At 43.6% G+C, this 23317-nt stretch overlaps 1 protein-coding gene across 1 annotated transcript in view; it reads right to left on the bottom strand.

The window, feature by feature from the left end:
* col14a1b (collagen, type XIV, alpha 1b) overlaps positions 1-23317 on the bottom strand; it is a 247931-nt gene that overhangs the window by 192334 nt on the left and 32280 nt on the right. The gene's annotated exons all lie outside the window — the stretch shown is intronic.

Genomic DNA, 23317 nt, shown 5'->3' with positions numbered 1-23317 from the left:
CTCAGCTGCAGCGCCCACACACTACAGCTGGTGGTGAGCGATGGGATCAACAGCCAGCGAGCAGTGGCGGACATTGTTGTGAAATTAAAATCTTCTGCTGGCCGTTTTAACCATTCGGTCTTAGCGAAACAACGCGTAAAAGACATTCAGAGAGTCCTCGACCCTAACCCTAACCCTCCTCCAACAAGGCAACCAAATAATAAGAGTACGGTTGGTGCAAGAATCCCCATTAACAGTCCCTATGTTTAAACGCACATTAATTTTCCAAGAAATTGTGAATGTGGGTCGTGTAAACAGCATATTCCTACTTAGACCTTTTTCAGAATGTGGCATTTTCCGATTAAGACATGTGGGATATGCTGATGACATTCTGGTTTCAGAGGTGCTCTCTGGTTGTGTTTTACAGCGCATTAGGAATGTTTTACCGCAGTTTGCGACACATGGTTTCAGGTTTACCATGAGCTCTGTGCGGGCCCGGTCGAGTCGGTAACCCTAGATTTGCCAAACTGTCAAATTTCCATTCGGACCCTTTAGGTTTTTAGGGCAGCGTCGAGCACAACAGTTTCCGGGGCTGGGGTAGAGGTGCATTCACAAAATAAAAGCCACACATCTCTGGTGGAAAGGAGGAACACACCTACTTTTAAACTTTATGAAAGACCTGGACATCAGCGGGTTTAGGGTATGTGCAAGTATCGCGATGCCAAACTTTTCAATGAACTGGTTGAAGGAGTCCGAGTTTGCACGGCTGCATGTGAACACGAATATTAGTGGAATATTCATCTTCATTAGCCATGCAAACAGCTTAGTAGGAATACTGTCTTTAATAATAATAAGTGTAAAAAGCAGAACAGTTTGTGCATGTAAACATAGTCAATGTCCCTCTCTCTGAAAAACAGCATTTGCCAGCCAAAGAAACACACACTGCTCACCCTGACTTCGATAACTCTCCTACGGTTTACTCCGGTGAATCTATACGAGCTGCAACGGAATGAAAAAGAAACAGGAAAAAAAAGCAGATTAATATCATCCATCTATCACCTGCCACAGCTTGGCATTTCTTCAGCCTTATGTAAGAGAGAGGAAAATGTCCCGGCTGCTTCAGGTGGTGTGAACTCGTCAAAGAACACACTTCCAGCTGACTGTTAAATTGCTCTGCCATTAACTCCCGAACGTTCACCTCTGACGTCAGACGGCGCCTCGGGTTGACGTTGACATTTTCCGGCGTTTAACTGATGCCGCTATCGAGAACGGCTTCCAATGAGTAAACAACAAGGTGTCGCGGTGTCGAGGATTAATGCAGGAGGTGGAGGAGTGGAGCAACCGGATGCAAAGTGCAGTGGAGGCCATTAATCCTCGGTATCAGGACACTTCAGAAGGCACCGCTGCCACAGTCTAATTAATGAACGGCTTAATTAATGCAGGAAGCGATGACAGCGTTTTGGTACAGGACAGACTAATACCTGGAACAACCCGGCAATGGATTTGCTACCCACTTGAGGCATTGTGGACTTTATGGATTCATTAAATTGTTTTAAATGAAGCGGGTTAGGAGGTCGAGGGTCGAGGCCACAGCTACGGTGGCCCTGCGAGCTCAACACACCGCAGTTTAAGAAAACACATCAAACGAAACGAGATTTTTCCAGAGGACTCTTAATCTTAATCTGACTCTTGGTCTGGGTCAAAGGTCAGTTGAAAACATTAGCAGGGTAGCAGTAACGTCGGCTAGCTACTGACCAGCTCTGTGCCAGGTAACATTGGCCTGTTTACGTTAGGTAACCTTAGCTTGTTTGGGCAGCTAATGTTAGCATGTTAGGCTAGGTAAAGCTGGCCTGTTAGGCTCGGAAACATTAGCCTGTTTAGAGGAAACGTTAGTCTGCTTGGCTAGGTAATGTTAGCCTGTTTGGCTAGTTAACATTGGCCTATCAGGTACTGTTAGCCTATCCTGCTAGCCACAGGGACTGGCACCTTGGAACAGAATTAGCTACCAACAACAATTTAGGTCGAGTTCTCGATTTTAGTGTGAAACCAAACCAGTTAGCCTAGCTAGGCTAACATGAGCCACAGAGACCGACACCCTGGAACAGAGTCAGCTGGTAGCTAGCTAATGTTAGCGTTAGCCTGCCAGTGTTTTAAGGTGACTTTATGTCGGTGTATTAATTTCTGTCTTCTTCAATCGAAAACACAGTTCCAGGCTCCATAAACTGATGTTGTGAGTCACTGTTTACTGCAGCCAGACGTGTGCATCACTTTAAAGTGTCCTCTGGAAACACTGCCGCTGTCATTCGGTTGTAATCGTAGCATGTTTTCTACACGCTGGATCTGTGAGGTCAAACTGATGAAGGTATTTTCTTAACTCTCTTGTGTTTTGTCTGTTTGCGTGTTTTCTGAGCTCTCAGGGCCAACATACACCGCGTCCTGAGACTATACACTGATTCGGCGAAATAACCGGAAGTAGAGCGGCCGCCATTACTGCGGTGTGCGGTGTGTCCTTTCAGTATTATTCTGTGGTCGTCCAAAAAGCAGTGTAGTATTTGGCCGACCCATCCAGAGCTCAGGTAATTCTGACCCTCAATCAATGACCTGTAGTTTTTGTTTTGCTGGTCATCGCTGGCCAGCCGATGAATAAAATACTCCTGAATATCTAAAAATGGAACAGAAACGTGTTTTTTTTTTCTAAATCATGTCATAGCCTGGCCATATTGATTAAACACCACTGTTATGTACAGAAATTGCTTCTCGCCGAGATCCACCCGTTTATGCAAATTAATGTGAATTTCACACATGCAACTGTGTGTGGCTGAAAAGGCAGGGGATATAAATCTTGGCAGATCTTAGCTGTGCCGTATATCGCATCCATCTCCGACGTTTGCTGGTGAGTCTAAAAACATCTTTAAGCAAGTCTTAACTTAGTTCAAGCGGCGCCATCCGCACATTTTATTCTATCAACTTTGACTTGGTTGAGCTCATGTTACATCCATTCAGTTCTCAGTTATTGTGTGTAGATCTTGGCAGGCATGCATTTCTCGGCATAACACTGTTAGCCCACGAAACTAATATTTAATCCCTACATTATTTTTTAATCACGAAGGCTTGTACACAATGATTAAACGCCTGTTAGCTTGCGGAGATCAGTATAAACGTAGCCTAGCCAGTGTTTACAGTCACACATTTCCCTCTACTTCAGTATTCCACACTGAAATACTTCATAGTTTTCATCTTATTAATCCCCAAATTAATATCGGTATTAATTTAAGATACCTTCATCAGTAACCGGAGGCCACTGTCTGACATCGTCAAACCAGGTGACTTTACTCATGCTGTCAATGATGCTCTCAGTCATTATTTATTGGCATATCGGTCTTTATTGATAGCATGACAGTTTTATGACATTGCACACCGCAGCAATGGCGCCGCCCAAACCGCTCACCCGAATCGGTGTATAGGAGAGAAAATGTAAAGGACATGAGATTCACAGTTTTACGTGAGGAGGAGGAGCTGGGCTGAGTGACGGCAGGTGAGTTTCCTCGTTAACAGATGAGCTCTGACTGCTGATTGGTTAAAAACACAAACCACCTTGTGTTTGATGTCTGATATCTCTCTAATTCTTTCTCTTAAATTTTCCCAAAGTGCCAGAGGTTACCGAGGCAGCGACACCTGTTCACTGTCTGACTCGCTAATGAAAAGACACACAGCATGTACCTGCACACACACACACACACACACACACACACACACACACACACACACTTGAATGTGTAATAAGGAAGAAACCTCTCGCTGCAACTGCTGACCTGAATCTCATCCCCGCTCTGCTGCATAATGACGGAGGAAAAAGGTTTGATATTTCCGATTGTCTCGTCTTACAAACACTTTGCTCTCAACACACCGACACACACCGAGCGGCAGCTGAAAGTCTATTTTTACAAGCTACCACTCTCTTCATATCGCAGGAGGCTGAGCTACAGTGGAGAGTCCCTCGAGGGAAATACAGTTTCCTTAAGCAAAGTTACTGAGAGAAACTGTGGCTCCAGCTGCTCTGTGAGAGACGATCGCGTCGACGTCTGCGGCGTCCCGAATAACACAAAACCACACGAGCAGAAAGAAGTAACACCGATTACGATGCTGACACGGTCGTATTGGAACTAAAGTGAAATAAAGTGCAACAGCTGAGGTTTGGTTTGGAAGGGAAGAACATACGAGTAGAACCCACATCTCAGCTGCCTCAAGGTTGGTTTCTTCAACTCATTAACCTTTAACCTTCAACTTCACCTTCTCCATTCGGCAATTTATTTCCACTATAAGATGGAGTTTTGCAACCCAAAACGTTGAAGAATATTATCCGATCTAAGAGTTTCTTCCACCGTGACCTTCTAAAAGAACATCTCAAGACCCTTTTTTTTCTTTTTCTGAGTTGCACGCCACCATCTGAGCAACACCTTTATTAAAAAATCTCACCTGCCAACAGCTGCAGTTTGATTTGGAAAGGAAGAACATATGAGTAGAGTATCACTGACAATCTGTTCCATCCACATCTCAGCTGCCTCAAGGTTGGTTTCTTCAACTTGTTAACCTTCACCTTCACCTTCTCCATTTGGCAGTTTATTTCCTCTAGAAATGGATCTTCCAGAGTTTCGCATCACGACTCTGGAACCCAAAACGTTGAAGAATATTTTCCGATCTAGGCTAATGCTGCGTTCCAGCGGACCTGTGAACCTGTGAATCACGACTTCAAAGTCACGAGTTACGACTTCAAACCGTTCCAGGCATAACCGATAAATACAACCGTCTTCAGTTGGTCTCCATTCGAACAAGGAAGTCGGAGTACGTTGAGCACAATCGAGTTAACAGGCATGAATTCACAGGTTTGGCTGTAGCCCCGCCCACTTTTAACCGGTAAATTACCAGTTACGGGTGGCCTGGAACGCAGCATAAGTGTCTAAGCTTCTTCAACCGTGACCCTCTAAGAACGTCTCAGTTGCACACCGCCATCTGAGCAACACCTTTGTTAAAAATCTCACCCGCCAAGATTTGCAAATCCACGTAAAATTGTCCTTAAATATCCCGTAAACTGGCCACAACCGGTCTGAGACGTTTTATACCAAAGAGACGAGCGAGGAGAAAGGACAAACGTTGAGTCCAGGCTCCATTTCTCACTTCCTGTGAGCGAAGAAGTGAACAAATCAAATTCAAACGGGCCAATGAGGTGAGGCGGTGATGTCTCGTGCAGCAGGGCTGGGCTGCTGTTCTCCGCTTTAGCGCCACCTGGGGACTGTACTGAGACTGTATTTTCACTTAAACTTCTTGTGTTCTTGTGTTAGGCGTGAAAGAAGAAGCAAAAATCTCCAACTTTATGATGGTTTGATGACATAAGCCAAATCATTTTAACCCCTTTGTGCCTGAAATTTACCTTTGAGTTTCTTCAAAGATTAAAAAAAAAAAAAAAAAACACATTTTGCAAATTCTTTACATCAGTCGCCTCCACGTTGTGTTTCTGCTGAAGCTCCGTCACTCTGATACTGATGGAAATATTCAAAGCCAAGACGCCGTTGTTTTATGGCTGCAGAATCACATCAAATAGAAAAGATCTGCATGTCTCGTGCATCATTTTGTTCACATTTCCCTGGAATTCAGCAGCTCATGTTTGGGATTTTTGGAAACCTCCAGATCTCTGCTAGGATTTAAAATAAAGTCCGGTAGATTTGAAGAAAGCTCGGTTGTGCAACATGAGCTTGTTTCGATGGGCGGTAGCACCAAAATGCCGAGGTTCATATCGTTTCACACTTTCTGTAAACAGAAACAAGTGAAACTGCACTGGAAACAAGTGGGATTATCTCATCCCACCGGTGGATTTTTTTTTTTTTTCTTTTTACGTTGTTTAAAGAAAAATAAGATTTGAACCCTGAAGATGAGACTTGTTAACATGGAGCGGTGTAATCACTCTCATGTCCCTCATCAGTTCCCTCTGAGGAGCCCTTGAGCAAGGCGCTGAAGGTGAGAAACTGTGTGTGTGTGTGTGTGAGTGAGACAATGGGTGAATGTGAGGCAGCAGTGAAGCAGAAACAAAGAGTGTGTGTGTTCAACACACTCCCCCCCTGGATAAATACAGGTTAGAAAAATACACAAATCATTCTCTGCAGACGCTTAGGGGAAAGATAAATTAACTGTGACTCACTTCAGTCTCTCTGTCTCTCTCTGTCTCTCTCTCTCTCTCTCTCTCTCTCTCACACACACACACACACACCCACACACCTGATGAGTGGAGCAGTGATTCTATTATTCCTGCCTGTCCTCTGCAGATACAGTCTAATTATGATCATCTGAATAAATGGACGGGGGATTACACCTCGATAAATGGGTCACACACACACACACACACACACGCAGACAGACACTCTAGGCAGCTACATGCCTAAATACACACCCACACACTCACATGTTTACATGAACTGCAATATTCCAATATTAACCCATTCAGCCGTGTGTAGCTGCACCTCCACCTCTGATTCTCTGCTGGAGTTTTGCAGCAGTTTGCAGCATTATACGGCAGTCCAGCGTCATGACGATGCTGAATCAGCAACCTGTGATCTTTACCATACAGTTAGAAAAGGAGAACATGCTGCAAACTACATGCTTTTAAAGGGGCCTTACACTCAACTAAGGGAAAGACCCTGCAGGCTGGAAAATGTGGAATAAGCACTTTTTTTTTTTTTTTCGACAAACAGTAGAACCAACAAAGTAGAAGCAGGTTCCTCTTCTCATCTTTGCGGACTGAGCTTTTATTGTGAAAGGTCCCACAGTCTGTCACCGATCACTTGTTCTCTGTTATGAATCAGATTTAAAATGTAGTGAAGGACAAAAGTCAAGCAGAAGTTGAAATTATGGACTTAAAAAATACTCAAAAAAGTAAAAGTACACCCAAAAAGCTACTTAATTACAGTAACATGAGGAAATGTAATTATTGATTGATTGATTGAAAATTGATTTTCGAACAGCCGTGTGCAGAAACTCGCCAAGGCCTCGACTGACAGCGCTGACTCGACAGTAATGTTCATCTTAAAACGGGCTCTTCTAGAAGTAACAACCTGCCAAAGGCCTGATCTTTACATGTTCCTGAAGACACTCGGCTCGCATAGGTGCAGAAATATGAGAACACACACACACACACACACACACACACACACACACACACACACACACACGCGTGCGCAGGCCGCAGCACATACTTTCCGTGTTGCGCGGCGCTGGCGCAGGCTGAGGCAGCGCGGCTGTGATGTAACGAGGGCCCGGCGGCCTCGCCTGAGCGCCGAGAAGACGGAGGGTCCCTGAACGGCTCGGGATGGTTTGAATTCCTCTGCGCTCGGGTCGTGTTGTGTTTCAGGACGTCGGGCTGAGAGAGCGAGGACGCCGCTCGCCTCGACCGCTTCACGGCAGGTCGCAGCCTGCCCGCCGCCGCCGCCAGGGTTACACTCAATTTCTGCTTTTTTATTGTTTTATTGGACACTGACAGCAGAGAGAGAAAAACTTACTGTACTTCATGTTGCTGAACTCACTGATTTCTCAGGTTCTCACTCGAGCTTTACTTAAATTTGGAGGATCACTGAGGCATTTTCAGTTATGTCGAGAGTACAGTTAAAAACTGAAATAAACACCAAAAAAAAAAAAAAAAAAACTGATGAGAAAACAAACCACAAAGAGTTAAAAACAGTTAAAAGTGGAATAATTTGTAATCGTACTTTTAAAAGGTCCTGTATCTGTCCTTTACTGGATTATTGATTTTTTCTTTTTTCTTTTTTCATTGTTTTATTGTTTCTAAATTGTTTTAGACACATTAAAAACAATAAAAAAAATTTTTTTAATTATTTATTTTCCTGTTATTGCCTATTTTTGTGTAGCACTTTGTTGCAGCTGTGGTTGTTTTAAAGGGCTTTATAAATAAAGTTGAGTTGAGTTGAGTTGAGCTTCAGCTGGTTAAATTCTGTTATAAGAAATAGAAAAAGAGATAGGAAATATAACAATATGTGCCTTAGAAATTTGTAAAATGACCTCAGAGCCTCTGAAAATGGGCTGACAGTCTATAAAACTGACTGTGATTCCTGAAAGGTTAATGAAATATTTTTGTTCAGCCCCTTAAAGCTGAAAGTCTGCACTTCAGTCACGTCTTGATTTCTCCATTTCAAACCCACTGTGCTGGTGGACGAGGGCAAAATTATGAACATTGCATCACTGTCCAAATACTCGCGGCCCTGACTGCACAGAAACAATATAAAAGTCACAGATATGACGGGAATCAAGCTGCTGCAACCAAAACATTACACAGCAGTTACAGTAAAATAGATTTTAAAAAATGATGCACAAAAAAAAAAAAAAATAAATAAATTGTCCAAAAGAAGTTAGAAAACGGGAAAATAAAGATTTGGGCATTTTTTTTTCGAAGGTAAGTGTTTAATGATTAGTTTTGGAGGACTGGGGCGTAAAAGGTATGGCAGGAACAGGGATTTTAGCCAACCTTGCTTCAAGAGAAACGTCTTTTTTTTTTTTTTTTTTAAACTAAAGCGATGATATCAGCCTCGTGGAAAAGCCCCGGCCGACTGAGGCGATCAGAGGAAATGATGTTTTGGTGGTAATAAAACGCACAGACGCCGCTTTCTGTCTGATAAGTTTCCATCCCGCCACGGTCGCATTCAGACGGCCTGCAGTTCAAACCCAGACACCAGACGACCATCAGCAAACTCACAACGTAAACGTTACCGTGGCAACCGGCCTATGAGTCACCCTCCTCATCCATTTTTCAATAAAAAATAAAATAATGTCTGTGTGAAAGAACGAGAGAGATGGAGAAAGAGAGAGAGAGCTGAGTGTATGTCCATTCAGGACCTAGGCAAGTGTGTGTGTGTGTGTGTGTGTGTGCGTGTGTGTGTGTGTTTGATTGCTTTTATGAGAAAAAAAGGCCCCATCAAATCAAAAATGGGGGGTAAATATTAGCCTGGAGGCCACTGTCCTTTTGGCCTGCACACACACACACACACACACACACACACACACACACACACACACACACAGAGAGAGAGCTCAGATCACACAGACTCATCATGACAGCCGGGCACTGCAGAGGAAAAATCCAGAAATAATAAAGTGAAATTTTCATTCCAAAACAATAAACCGTCTCCATAAAAGAGAGAGAAACTGACACGAGCGCTGTTAAAGTGACACAGTCAGTCCAGGAGATATTTTTTGGATTTTTTAATTTTCTACTGAGCGGGTAAACATTCCAAAAGAGCTCGATTCCTAAAAAGAGCAACACTTTTAAACGGCTGCTGAATACAAAAGGAGCAGGTCGCTCTACGAGGCTAATAACTTGTGAAAGCCACAAAATGAGCTCACTGATTTCTTTCTGTGCGCTCAGACTGTGCTTTTACTTTTACTTTTGCTTTTGCAGACGAGCTCCTCGTATTCGTCTGTCTGCAGCCGAAAAACACCAACAAGGTGCGAACAGGTGAGCGGGATCAGAATAATGAGCTGAAAAAAAAAAAAAAAAAAAAGCTGATAGGAAGAAGCTGAGTGGGGAAAAAGCAGCTCTATCGGCTCTTATGAATATCGCCTCCTCCTCCTATGAAATAACAGATTTCCGCTCCATGAAATCATCACCACTTGAACAAAGTGACAGCTCCTCTGACAAACTCAGTGACAGTGCAAAATTAAAATGAGTTCAGTATCAATAGACAGTGTTTTTTGGGGAGTGGAAACAGCTTTTCTGATGCTAACTCTGTTCACACAACAGGAAAAAGGACAAGTACTGCCTTTAAAAATACTCACAAAAGAACAAAGTACACAGTAAAAGGCTTCTCGGTTACTAGAACATGAGAAGACAACAGTATTTTCCTCCCTCCTTGGTGAAAATTGTTTGTATTACTGAGGAGAAAATGAGCTGGAAGTTACAGCCCCATCTGTGCTAAGCCACGCCCCTTTTCCAGTGATGTTGTTGCGATAGGACACGCCCCCTTTAAGCCAACCGGCGTGGAAAGCTGGTCGGAGCTGCTTTGACATGTGACCAACCTCACTGCTGGATTTCATGAAGTTACGTAGATGTGTTTGGATACGACAGGCCTGTTTGTGTGAAGCCCCGCCCCCTTTGGGACAAGCAGCCGTAAGGGGGCGTGGCTTATCTCAATAAGGCTTATGACTTCTGAGGGGGATTCACATGTGATCACAAAACTGTGACCAGATTTATCCTAAAGAGTTAATCACATTTTCAGGGCGTTCAGTCAAAAGTGGGCGTGGCCGTGGGCGGGGTCAATCACGAAACGCAACACAACCTCCCAACACGTTACCATAACAACACAACACTCTGACACAAGGTTTGTCCCAAACTAAAGAACAACATACAGTATTAACGTCTCACATAGTTTGGACCACACCCACTTCCTCACAGGCCACGCCCACTTCAGGTTTTTTACAGTTTCTCCAAAGGGGGCCTTGTGGGGTGTCCTCGGACTCGGGATGGGGCTGCCGACAAGTTGGCCACGCCCACTTCTCATTGAGCTCTTTATTATGGATTCTAGACCAGAGATATTTGGCTTTGATGCAGTAAACCAATCAGAGGCCGTCTCCCGTCCCCTTTAACAACCAGGTGTGTCCCACCTTGGTGGGCTGCTGTTCTAATGGAGGATTCTCCAGGTAAGAAGGAAGGAGACGGAGTGAAAGCTCCCGAGCAGATCAGGACTCCATCTGAGCTCCCTGAGGTGAAGCAGCGTCCCTGTGTGTGGGACAAGCAGAGCGGACGCTCGCCGGCGCCCCCTATGGAGGCCACCATCACTGTCTGATAATGAGCTTCAAATGCAGCACTGACCTCAGAGCTGCTGTTTGCTGCTCAGTCACTTTCAGCCTCCAGACAGCAACGCAGCAACAACAACAAGAGACTTTGCTGTTTCCACAACGTGAGAATGACGACTGAGCTGCTGGGAAACTAGAAAAGACACTTGTGCTTGGAGCCGCTTTGCGCATCAGCTCCACTGACTTTATTTAATTCATTCATTTGTTCATGTGGTCATCTCACACCACGTTACCGGAATAAAATCTCTCTCTCAGCGACAGGTTTTTCACACCCAGCTGCCTCACATGGTGCCGTTATATTTTCAGAGAAGAAGTGGAGTCGGTGGAGACGGAGACGAGTCCTCAGCTCCTCCCTCAGCAGTCTGATTAAAATGAGGGTTGGTACTGTTTTTTTTTTTTTTTTTTTTTTTTACCAACACACAGGATGTGATGTAACCGCCCCCTGCCAGATTTTGGGGAGGCGAGCGCCAATGAATGATGGGCCGGACGGGAAAAACAGGGCTGTCATCAGGAACCGCCCAGAACAGGTGTTTCATTCAATTAAATTACAGCCAGAACACATCCGGGACGTCAAGCAGGAAGTTGTGGCTGAGTAATAGCAACACAGGTGTGTGTGTGTGTGTGTGTGTGCGCGATTTCACCCTCTGGCTGTTTAGAGACCTCAGTTGGCTCCTCATTCACAAACTCCTCTTTTTTTTTTTTTTTTTTTTTTTTTTTTAAATTCTCTCTCACATTCCAATTCAAGTCGATTCAAATTTAATTATAAAGCAGCCAAAGGACGGCGCAGACACACACACAGTTTAATCAGACGTGCGATTTTCCAAGACCTCTGCTTGAAGTGAATTTAAAATCAATTTGAAAATTAAGTAAAATAAAATAAAAATGAAGCAACAAAGCAGCCTGAACTGGACTAATTAAAGTTATGAAAGAATAAACGGGCCGAATAAGCAAAACGACACCAGGAAATTAATTCCAAGGATCAGAAAATTCACCTGTGTTCAGCAGAGCTTTAATTACTGTTTTTAAAGGCATTTTAATAGCTTTAATGTCTTAAATCAAGACAATAAAGACTTTCTCATACTTTTTTTTCAGAGAGGTGTTTTTCCCACATTATATAAGAGGTCAACTGGCTGTATTTTCACTGCAGTTGTCTCTAATTTCCACTCTGATTGTCTTAAATCTTCAGTTATCATGGCGATGCATACAAAATCAGCCCTTAAACCCTCCCTGCCTTTCTGCCTCCTCACTCACAGGACGCATCTGACTCTCTCGCTCATAAATAATGCACGAAGCCATTTGTAATCTGTGATAATTGCCGAGGTCATCAGTGATACTAATCCAAAGATGACACTAGAAATTGCCTCCCATATTCTGGCGGAGACACGGGTCGCCCACCTATTTGTGGGTGTGATATGTTTTTCTTTTGTTTTTGTTTGGCTGATTTGCAGGAGTTATTTCCAGCTCTCAGCGGTCAGGAACTCGGGAGGCTGCGGTGAACGCCGTGCAGGGGAAATTAAATTAAACGACAAGCGGTTTTATAACTGTTAACCCGGGTGTGCATGTGTTGCACGAAACAATTTACCCATTACACCACGTCCCCAGGTACCACCAGTCCTGTGAGAACGGGGTTTTTCACGTTTATCTCCACGGTAACTGTCAAAAGTAGGAATGCCAAAAAACAAAGGCTGAAAAAAGTGAAATTTGCCAGCGTGACTGAGAGATTCTGGGTGTGCAAACAGTTGTTTTTCTGCAATATTTGTTCTCATTTTGGTTTTTGCATTATTTATTTGAACTCTGGAGGCTGCAGTGGAGAGGGTACAGGAGGGTCCTGACAGGATTTGACCTGATTTTAGGTGCAAATTCAGTGGAAATGAGCAGCACCGCAGTGTTGCAGAGGTCACATGACACGAATCCAAATCTGACACCACAAATCGCCCACCAGGTTTTGGTGAAGACACGGGTTATTTGCCCAATTATTTGTGGGTGTAGTCGTTCTTTTTCTGCAGTTTTCTTCTGCCTTTGTGTTGTTTATTTGTACGAATTACTGCCAACTCTCGGCGGTCATGAACTCTGGAGGCTGCGGTGGAAAAATTAAATTAAGTGCCTATTGATTTTGAAATTCTGTTAACCCTGTGTGAATGTGTTGCACGAAAAAATTTAGCAATTACACCACGTCCCCAGATATCACCAGTCCTGTGAGAATTGGGCTTTTGTCACTTTTTTCCCACTGTATCGCCATGGGGAAAAAAAAAACAAAAAAAAAAACCATACAAAGCAGAAATGCCAAAAAACAGATGAAAAAAGCGGAGTTTGCCAACGTTACTGAGTGATTTTCCAGCAAATGCTGTTTTACTGCGACAAAGTTCCTAACGAGGGATTTACTGTCAAAACTTTGCCAGTGATTGATTGCAGGGAGCCAGAGATGATGAATAAATAGACGGTGAACCGGGCCAACAGGCAGACAGAGCAGGAAAAAAAAAAAAAGAAAAGAGGGTTGGACAGGCAGCGAGGCGGATTGACAGGCCTGTCTCCTGCCCCGCGGGGTGTGTGGGTGCCACCTGGGTGCCACCTGGGTGCCACCTGGGGGCTGTGAGGGTGAAGTGTGAGACGAGATGAGTTATGGAGCTCTCATGTCGGATTACACCGCACATCCATCATAAGAGGCGGGGACAGACGGGGGGAGAGTGAGACAGGTGGGACAGGCAGGAGCGCCGGGCTGCTCTTATGTCATCCCGTTTCGTATTTTGGAGGTTTTATCTGGTGCTCTCACACCGGCGAGAAGGTCAGAGACGCTCACCAGGACACGGAGCTGCTGGTCACATAGATAGATAGATAGATACTTTATTCATCCCGAAGGAAATTCACAGTTTTCAGCCGTATCCACAGATTACAAGATTAAATAAATAAAAAATAAAGAATAAAAGATGACACTAGAGATCTAAAGATCTAAGTACCCAATGTGCAAAAAAACAATGTGCAAAAAAACATGTGCATAGATGTATACAATGTGCATAGTTGTGGGCAATGTGCAAATTTACAGTATAAACAGATGATAAATAGCAGCAAGCAATATATACACTATAAACAAGGAATATATAAAAAATAGAAATATGAACAGTTTAAACAGCAGTGAAAAAATAACGTTAACACACACACACACACACACACACACACACTGGCTCTTACGGCGCTCAAACCTGCGATCTTAACTTCACCTCACAGACCTTTCACATAATCCAAACCCTCCAGAAATAATCTGTGACAAAATAAAAGAGCGCCACCTACAGAAAGTCCTGCACCTGCACCTGCATCATCGGAACATCGCTCACTCAAACGCTGCGTCATCCACATTTTATTTTTTTTTTTTTTATTTTAATTTTTTTTATTTTTTTAAATGCACTACAGAAATGTTTGTATTGATTTCTAGTGGTATACTGGTACTTGGCCTCTTGATGTTACTTTTTTTTTTTTTTTTTACTTTTTTTTTTTTTAGTTATTTTAGTTATGATATTAACACGATGAATGACACTGTTTTTTATCCACAGAAAGAATAATGCCCTTTCAGTGAGATAAAGGTTCACTGTACAGTCATTTACTCTGAATTTTCCAGTGTTATGATGAACATTAAAATCTGAATATCATTTGCATTTACATTAAATAATTTTCTGCAGTTACGTTCCTGCTAAATGTGTGATTTATTTGTGTCTTGCTGTAATCAGTTTGCCTTCTATTTTTAAAAATGTTAATGTAAGAAATATCGGTCATGCATAATTCCTCAGATAATGAGCCTCTGCTGTAATGAGTTCAATAAAACACATAAATGTGAGAGTGATGAAGCTCATTTTATCTTCAGTTTTTCCTGAAGGTGTCAGGAGTGTGTGTTTGTGGTTTAAATCTGCCGCCGTGGTCGTCGAGGACATTTGTTCACTACGACCGAAAAAAATCCAGAAAAAAAGTGGAGGAAAGAAGGAGGAAGAAGAGAAGAAGAAGCAGAAACAGAAACAAGAGGATCTCCTCAGTGTCGGGTTGTGGTTTCACACTGATGGAGCTGGACTGGACCTCTTTATGTGGGAGTTTTCTTCTAATTTTTACTTTTTTTTTTTGCACTGGTCAGGTGGTACATGGCTGAAAGGGCGTACATCCGTGCTGGATGATCTACCAGGTGGATAATTGAGCTAAAAGTTTGCTTTGTCATGTTAAAAAAGTGTCGATCACAGACAAATCTCTGACAAACGGCTGATATATTACGTTAAGAAAAAGAGGACAGACAGGCAGGATCGCTCAGTTAGCTGGAGGAGGGCAGGAAAGCAGAGGGAAGTCAGTCAGTGAAGCAGGCAGTCAGTCAGGCAGTCAGTCAGGCAGGCAGCTGGTGGGGCTTTGCTGTGCAGCCCAGCAGCAGGCCTGTGAGGCCATGGCTGAGGTATTCAACAAGTGTGGACAAGGAACAGACTGTCAGCAAAACGACTGATGTGAATCTGGAGGGAGAGAGAGAGGGAGAGAGAGAGGGAGAGAGAGAGAGAGAGAGAGAGAGAGGGAGACAGAGACAGGCGGGGGGAGGACATGCTGCAGAAACAGGGAGAGAGAGAGAGAGCGAGTACAGGAGGAAGTGATGTCACTATAACCTCCAGTTCAATAAAAAGTTCAATATTCAGTTTTTATAAACGTCTGTGTTCTGCCAGACTTTAATATCCAAAAACAGCCTCAGGACAGAACAGGCTGCTTCCTCGGCTGCTTCCTCGGCTGCTTCCTCAGCTGCTTCCTCGGCTGCTTCCTCAGCTGCTTCCTCAGCTGCTTCCTCTCCTGGTTCCTCTCCTGGTTCCTCGGCTGCTTCCTTGGCTGCTTCCTCAGCTGCTTCCTCGGCTGCTTCCTCGGCTGCTTCCTCAGCTGCTTCCTCAGCTGCTTCCTCTCCTGGTTCCTCGGCTGCTTCCTCGGCTGCTTCCTCAGCTGCTTCCTCTCCTGGTCCCTCGGCTGCTTCCTCAGCTGCTTCCTCGGCTGCTTCCTCGGCTGCTTCCTCGGCTGCTTCCTCGGCTGCTTCCTCAACTGTTTCCTCGGCTGCTTCCTCAACTGTTTCCTCGGCTGCTTCCTCAGCTGCTTCCTCAGCTGGTTCCTCGGCTGCGTCCTCGGCTGCTTCCTCGGCTGGTTCCTCGGCTGCTTCCTCGGCTGGTTCCTCGGCTGGTTCCTCGGCTGCTTCCTCGGCTGCTTCCTCGGCTGGTTCCTCGGCTGCTTCCTCAGCTGCTTCCTCGGCTGGTTCCTCGGCTGGTTCCTCGGCTGCTTCCTCGGCTGCTTCCTCGGCTGGTTCCTCGGCTGCTTCCTCGGCTGGTTCCTCGGCCGCTTCCTCGGCCGCTTCCTCGGCCGCTTCCTCGGCCGCTTCCTCGGCTGCTTCCTCGGCTGCTTCTTCGGCTGCTTCCTCGGCTGCTTCCCCTGCTGCTTCTTCGGCTGCTTCCTCGGCTGCTTCCTCGGCTGTTTCCTCTCTTCTTTAAAGTCTCTGCTGGTTTGCAGAATCATGAAGCAGCAACATTTGGTTCTGGTGACAGAAAAACTCAGGAGGCTGCTGACCGACTGATCGACTGTTGTGTCTCATTTCCGGTCTGTTTCCACTTCTACAACACCGGAGAGGAGAGGAGGCAAGGAGAGGAAACAAGGACAAGGAAAGGAAACAGGAAAGGAGATGAAACAAGGAAAGGAGAGGACACAAAGAGGGGAGAAGAGAGGAAACAAGGTGAGGAAACAAGGAGAGGAGAGGACACAAGGAAAGGAGAGGAAACAAGAAGAGAAGAGGAAACAAGGCGAGGAAACAAGGAGAGGACACAAGGAAAGGAGAAGAAACAAGAAGAGAAGAGGAGAGAAAACAAGAGGAGGAGTGGAAATAAGGAGAGGAAAGAAGGATAGGAGATGTCAAAAGGAAAGGAGAGGAAACAAGAAGAGGAGAGGAAACAAGGTGAGGAAACGAGGAGAGGAGTGGAAATGAGGAGAGGAAATAAGGATAGGAGATGACACAAGGAAAGGAGAGGAAACAAGAAGAGGAGAGGAAACAAGGTGAGGAAACAAGGAGAGGAAGCAAGGAGAGGAGAGGAAACAAGTTGAGGAAACAAGGAGAGGCAAGAGGAGAGGAAACAGGGAGAGGAGAGGAAAGGAAACAAGGAGGAGAGGAAACAAGGAGAGGAGAGAAAAAGAAACAAGGAGGAGAGGAGAGGAAACAAGGAGAGGAAACAAGGAAACAGGAGAGAGGCTGAATGACAAACGAAGGCATTAAGTGGCAAAAGACAGATCGAAGAAAGAAATGAGAAAAAGCGACAGAGAAAGAAACAGTGAGGAGAGAGATGATGAAAAAAGAGAGCTGGAAGGGATGATGGGATTGGTGGGGGTGGGGGGGTCGGGGGGGGGGGGTGGGGGGGTTGGGGGGTGAGGTCATAAAAAAGCGTTTTATCATTGGTTGGCTCTCCTCCCCCCATCTGTCCCCTGTTAGCCTGCAGCCAGTTAGAGCCGTTTGGAGGGATGGCAGGTGACTCATAGCACCACACACACACACACACACACACACACACACACACACACACGCACATACGCACACACACACACACCATTTGTTCTGCAAAGGGAACATGATTGCACCAAGTCAACATCAAAATTTTACACGCACAAACGCCTCGTAATGTAACATTTAGTTCCTGTCGGCGCTCCCAGATGCTGCCTGATGCGACGCTGCGTTCACGTGCGGCTGGGAAACCTCAATGCACGCCGGCTGCTGAACGGTGCTGCGTTCACGTTCACCGACCGACGCAAAACTTTAACGTTAAACGCCGTCGCTGCATCACACCCTGAGCGCTCAGGCAGAAAATGTTCCCGTTATCAAGTGGAAAAATTCAGATTTTTCCACAATGTTTCACAGTGTGTGTGTGTATGTGTGTGTGTGTGTGTGTGTGTGTGTGTGTGTGTGTGTGTGTGTGTGTGTGCGCAGTGTATAGTTCACAAAACACACACACAAACTGCGATCTCAGTGCTTAACTTTTTTTTTCTGGGTTTTGTCTTTTGATTTGACTTTTATTATGGCGCTCTTCTGCAGTGTAAGTCACTTTATGACAGGCCCGTTTGGTGAAAAAAAACAACAACAAACAAACAAACAAAAAAACAAACCGGTAAATAAACTGAATTTGATGTGAACTGCGAGCGGCTCGACTCTGAAAACAACTCAACCTGCTAACGTCTCCTGACACTTTGCCCCTAACAGCGTTTTTTCCTGGCAGACAGGAGGAACTCGACAAACAACAACAACAACAACAACAACAACAACAAGAGGAACAACAGTGACTCGTGCCGCGTGGGCCCTGAACTCACCGCAGCTCTGCCACTAATGGTCTGCTGCCTTCATGGACTTCTGCATGTTTTTATATTTATAACTGCCAGACAGAGAAAGAGAGAGAGACAGACGGAGAGAGGGCGGACATGAGAGACACACACACACACACACACACACACACACGCACACACACACGCACACACACACACTTGTTACAGTAAGCCTGCACCGGCTCCTGAATGATTTGTTCAAACACATGATGTGGGTTTTGGAAGTGTCACAGTTTATTTTAGCTTTTGGCAGTTCAGTAACATTCGCCGCTCTTTGCTTTCCAGCCAAATAAACATCATTACAGACGCTGATCGTCACTGTACACTACACTTTATTATTATTATTATTATTATCACACAGGATAATAGTTATTTATTTAAGATTCAAGATCCTTTTACTGTCAGTGCACCTTGTACAACAGCAGTCGTCCTGACGGTGAACTCACACAGAAAGACAAGAGAGTGAACTGAGGTAGAGTAAATAAAAAAAAAAATAAAGTAAAGAACTATTTAAGGTGCCAAATGTGTAAGTAGAATACATAAAATATAACAATATGTATAGTAATTACTCATAATAGTGTCCTACAAGTGCATGTTGTCATCCAAATACTCAGTGATTTTTATCAACTATTGTTCAGTGCAAGTTTTTAAGCCAAAATATTGTTATTATACGGTAGTTGCTGCTGTTTTTTCAAGTAAATATGTAACTAATACTTGTTTTTAACCCAAGTAAGCATTATTATCTACACCAGTGGTTATGTATTGTTGTGTAGTTTGTGTTTTCAAGCATTAATATGACTATTATTACAGATTCTGATTGTTATGAACTATTGTGTAGATAGATAGATAACTTTACGGATCACCAGTGGGAAAACTGATTTGGCATCACACAGTCACATAAACAAGAAAAAACAAAACAAACAAACAAATAAATAAATATATATGAGGTTGTTTGGCAAAATGGGAGAAATTTTTTTTTTTTTTTTCTGAGTAGTAAATTAATATTTACTGTTATATCAACTTGTGATGTCAACACACTGTAATGCATCACAGCTGAGCTGGTCTCTGATTGGCTCCCCTCACTAAACGATCGGTGGAATCCGTCCAATCAGGCCAGTTTGCAGCTTTCATTTGAGCGGGAAATCGTCATTTGAATTAGAGGAGCTGCTGCTGTCGGCCAATCAGATGTCAGGATTTCAGGATTTCATTCTTCATGTTCATTCAGGTGAACTCATTAAACTAAAATCTCCCTGAACTCTTGTTTCTTAAAAAAAAAACAAAAACGGATCCTTCTTGCACCGTCTAGCAGCTAAAACACACTTTGAGCTCTGCTGTTGGAACATGGGAGTTTAATAATTTGATTTTGCTCATTAAAATCAATAATTTCAGTCAGTCAGCCTAAATGGTGAAATAATATTGATCATGTTAATCCATGCAGACGCTGCATGATGATAAAACCATTCAGGCGGCATGACGTCAGATGCATTTTCTCGGGTCGAGCCCTGGAAATTCAACAGGAGCCTCCACCTGACCGCCTCACAATCAGCTGATTTTTTTCCTACAATATTTTCTGAGTTACACGTCCTATAACTTCATTCCTGATATTGATCGCCACATGAAACTTTCAGGGCTGAAAAACACCCTTGAGCTCAGCCGAGTCAGTTCTGCATCACAGTCCTGAGCCAAAGTCTGTTTTTTCTTCAACACGACTTTTTCTGTAACTTTGAGCATCAATATCTTTGAGAAAAATGAAAGTTTCAGCAGTAAAACTGGAGCAGTTTCATGTCTGTGACAAACGGGAACAGAAACAAGCCTTAGTATCCTGGAGGTGTCGTACGTTTCCTGATAATTCATCAGAGAAAACTGGAAAAGGTGCATTTTGGGAAAACTTTGAAGAGTCGTATCACCATGTGGGATCAGGCCGGCCTATAACTCAGAAAATATTCATAGGATGAATGTCAGATTATGCATGGCCTCACTGAATATGCAAAAGATACTGTAGGAAAAAAATTAGCTAATTCTGAGGGGGTTGGGAGAGAATTTTTTTTTTTTTTTTCTGGATTGGTTGATTTTATATGGAATGACCCTCTTATTATCTCATCTTATTGCTTATTGTATATTCTGTTATGTTCTGTTAGTTGCTTATATTTGCCTTTTCCTATAAAAGTTTAATCTAGTCTGTCAACACTCCGGCACTGGCTCATATAATCCAGGTTCTGGTCCACAAATCTGTAATTGCATGAGCCATCAGATGCCGGAGTGGCTGGGATTAAATGTTCTTCGCATGTCAAAGTACAGCAGGAAGATCCAGGCAGATTTTCTGGTGAGTAAGCCGGAGCGAGACACTGACACGCCACTTCCTGCAGCCCCGAGGGGAAAAATCAGTAATCACCAGACCTTCCCTGCTCAGGCTGCCGCCGTCTGGAGAGGCTTTAAACCCCCATTTAGGGGATTTAGGCGATAATTACATGAAAAAGTTATGAGATGAGGGGGAGAAATGAGATTTGCGGCGTGGAGAACTTTTGGTGAAGCTCGAAAACGAGTTCTGCTGCAAAGGTTTCCCAGCGAGTTCAGCTGGGAGGAGCCTTACAGAAGCAATAACACAATAATTATAACTAATAACTAATAACTAATAACAGAGGCAAAGTGCACACTCACTGCATTAAAGAAACTCATTTAGCCTCATGTTCAGTGTTAAAATCAAGTTTTTATTCAAACAAGGTAAAATAATCCACCAGCGGGATGAGATAATCCCACTTGTTTCTGATGCTTCTGATGTTTCCGGGAACAAAGATTAAAGATTAAAAAGATTGAAGTTAGAAATATTACGAGAAAAACTTGGGTATTCTCTGAGAATAAAGTGGTAAACTTACAAGAAAAAAGACAAATTTATGAGAAAAAACTCAAAGTCTGAGATCATAAAGTCACGAATTTGAAAAAAAAAAATCAGAAATTCTGAAATTACATTTGTAAAATTTATGAGAAAAAAAACTCTCAAATTTATGAGAAAACTACTGAAAAATTCTGAGATTATGAAGTCATAATTTACAAGAACAAATCAGAAATTCTGAGATTAAACTCAAATTTATGAGAAAAAAATCCTCACAAATATGAGAAAAAAACTTGAAAATTCTGAGATTATAAAGTCACAAATACATGAGAAAAAAAGAAATTTTGGATTAAAGTTGTAAATTTATGAGGAACAAACAGTTTCAAGTGACTCTGTAGATCTCTGATGAAGATCTTTAAGATCCATGTGTGCTTTTCTTACTTACTTTGAAGAAAAACAAGATTTTAACTCTGAATATGAGACTGAGGGACTCGTTCAGGTGGAGATCTTTTGCTTTTCTTTTTTTTTTTCCAGATTTTTCCGGTCACTGAGTCGCTTTTCCTGCTTTCCAGGCCAATCAGCTGCCAGCCTGTTTGATTCTGGAGCGCCTAATAAATCAATAATATATCCAAATGAAGATTACAAGACGAGATACTGTCTGGGATTTTGGATGTCATGATATCATGATGTGGAGTATGTGTTGTCTTTTCCTGGTTTTCTCAACTGTTCTAGATAATCTGTAATTTGTCCCTACCTGTTTGGTTCATCAGATCCAAATTAATGATGATTGGATTATCAAAAATCTTGTGTAAATCTTTCTGTGAAAACGTCAATAATCTACCATAAAATATCATGTCAATACTGACATCGAGGCATTCAGTCAAGGATATTTAAGATTTTTCAGATCCCATTAATGATTTGGGATTTTGTCCAATTTGACCCACACTTTTCAGATTAAGGAGATTATGGAAAGTTAATCCAATGAAACTGATTTTTCTCTCCAACTCCAATAACAAGATGTCTCTGTTTTTGAACTCATTTCTCTGCTTTAGGACGACATTTGCATTGATTGAAGAAAACTGTTCAAACAAGTTGATTATCTTTGGAGGAAAAAGTGGGATTATTTAATCCTGCGGGCAGATTTTTTTTTTACCTGGGTGGAAGAAAAACAAGATTTTAACTGTGGAGATGAGACTGAATGACTTGTTGAGGTGCAGATTTTATTTTTTTTCAAGATGTGCGACAGTTTTCATGAGCAGGGACACAATGACAGCCGAGTAACACACACACACACACACACACACAGTGGAGTGAGGCTGATTTAATCGGAGTAGTAGGCAGGAAAACAAAGGCTTGTTGTCATGTTTCCGTGCGGCTGAGCCAGCTGGGAGAGCAGAAGGTGTCATTTGAGGCGGCGGCGGCGGCCGGAGCCTCGGTCATCGCCCGCTCGCCTCCGCCAGAGCTCACATCTGCACCGTAATTATCGCCGCTCCCCGAAACACGGAGCGACCTTTTTCAGATGTTCAAACACCCAAAGGGACACGACGGCGGGCTCGCGTCAACAAAACAGAGCCAGGTAAACACCTCAGAGCGGACGCCGGAGTTCAGGCTCACCTCGCTGTCTCGTCCGCTTCACGGCGGCCGACATGAGGCGTTCACTTGTCCTTTTTGTCCCTGGCGGTGTCGGATGTTGCGCCTCAGCGTGTGGCGGTTAAAATCCTGTTAAAATGGTAATGGCCTTGTTTACCACTCTGCTTCCTCCGCTCATTTCCTACTTGTCGACGGGCCCCTCGCTTGAATCCTGCCCCCTTTTCGGGGCGTTTTGTCATTTTCTCTCCGTCTATTTTCTCGGAGATGAGGCTTCAGAGCACGCCGTTGCATTCGCAGGCCCTCTTGCCTCCTTGAAAAGTGTGGAAGTGGTAATTGCAACTGCAAAAAAAAAAAAAAAAAAAAAAAAAATCGCAAACAAAGGCGATGTTTCCAAAGAGGAGAGCCTGAGCCGAGGAAATGGCCCCTAATTTGCAGGGTGAATCGATCGCTGTTCCCACCAGCTGTGAATGGAGTTGTTTGTGACAAAACTCTTAGACCCTTTTCAGCTTCCACTTACCTGTTTTCTCTCTCTCTCTCTCTCTCTCTCTCTCTCTCTCTCTCTCTCTCTCTCTTCTCAGTTTGAAATCACAAGTCTGAAAAAGGCCAGGGGTTCCAAAAACGACGCCTTCAAGTGTCATTGCCGGAGAAACCTTCCAAAATCTTTCTCTTGTCAAAAAGGAAAAGACGTTTGGCATTAATGGAGAGCTGTGAAGAGAGAGA

The sequence above is a fragment of the Myripristis murdjan genome, chromosome 11 (genome assembly GCF_902150065.1).
Source record: "Myripristis murdjan chromosome 11, fMyrMur1.1, whole genome shotgun sequence".
Taxonomy (NCBI): Eukaryota; Metazoa; Chordata; class Actinopteri; order Holocentriformes; family Holocentridae; genus Myripristis; species Myripristis murdjan.
The sequence above is the reverse complement of the archived record's forward strand: the minus strand, read 5'-3'. Positions and strand labels throughout refer to the sequence as shown.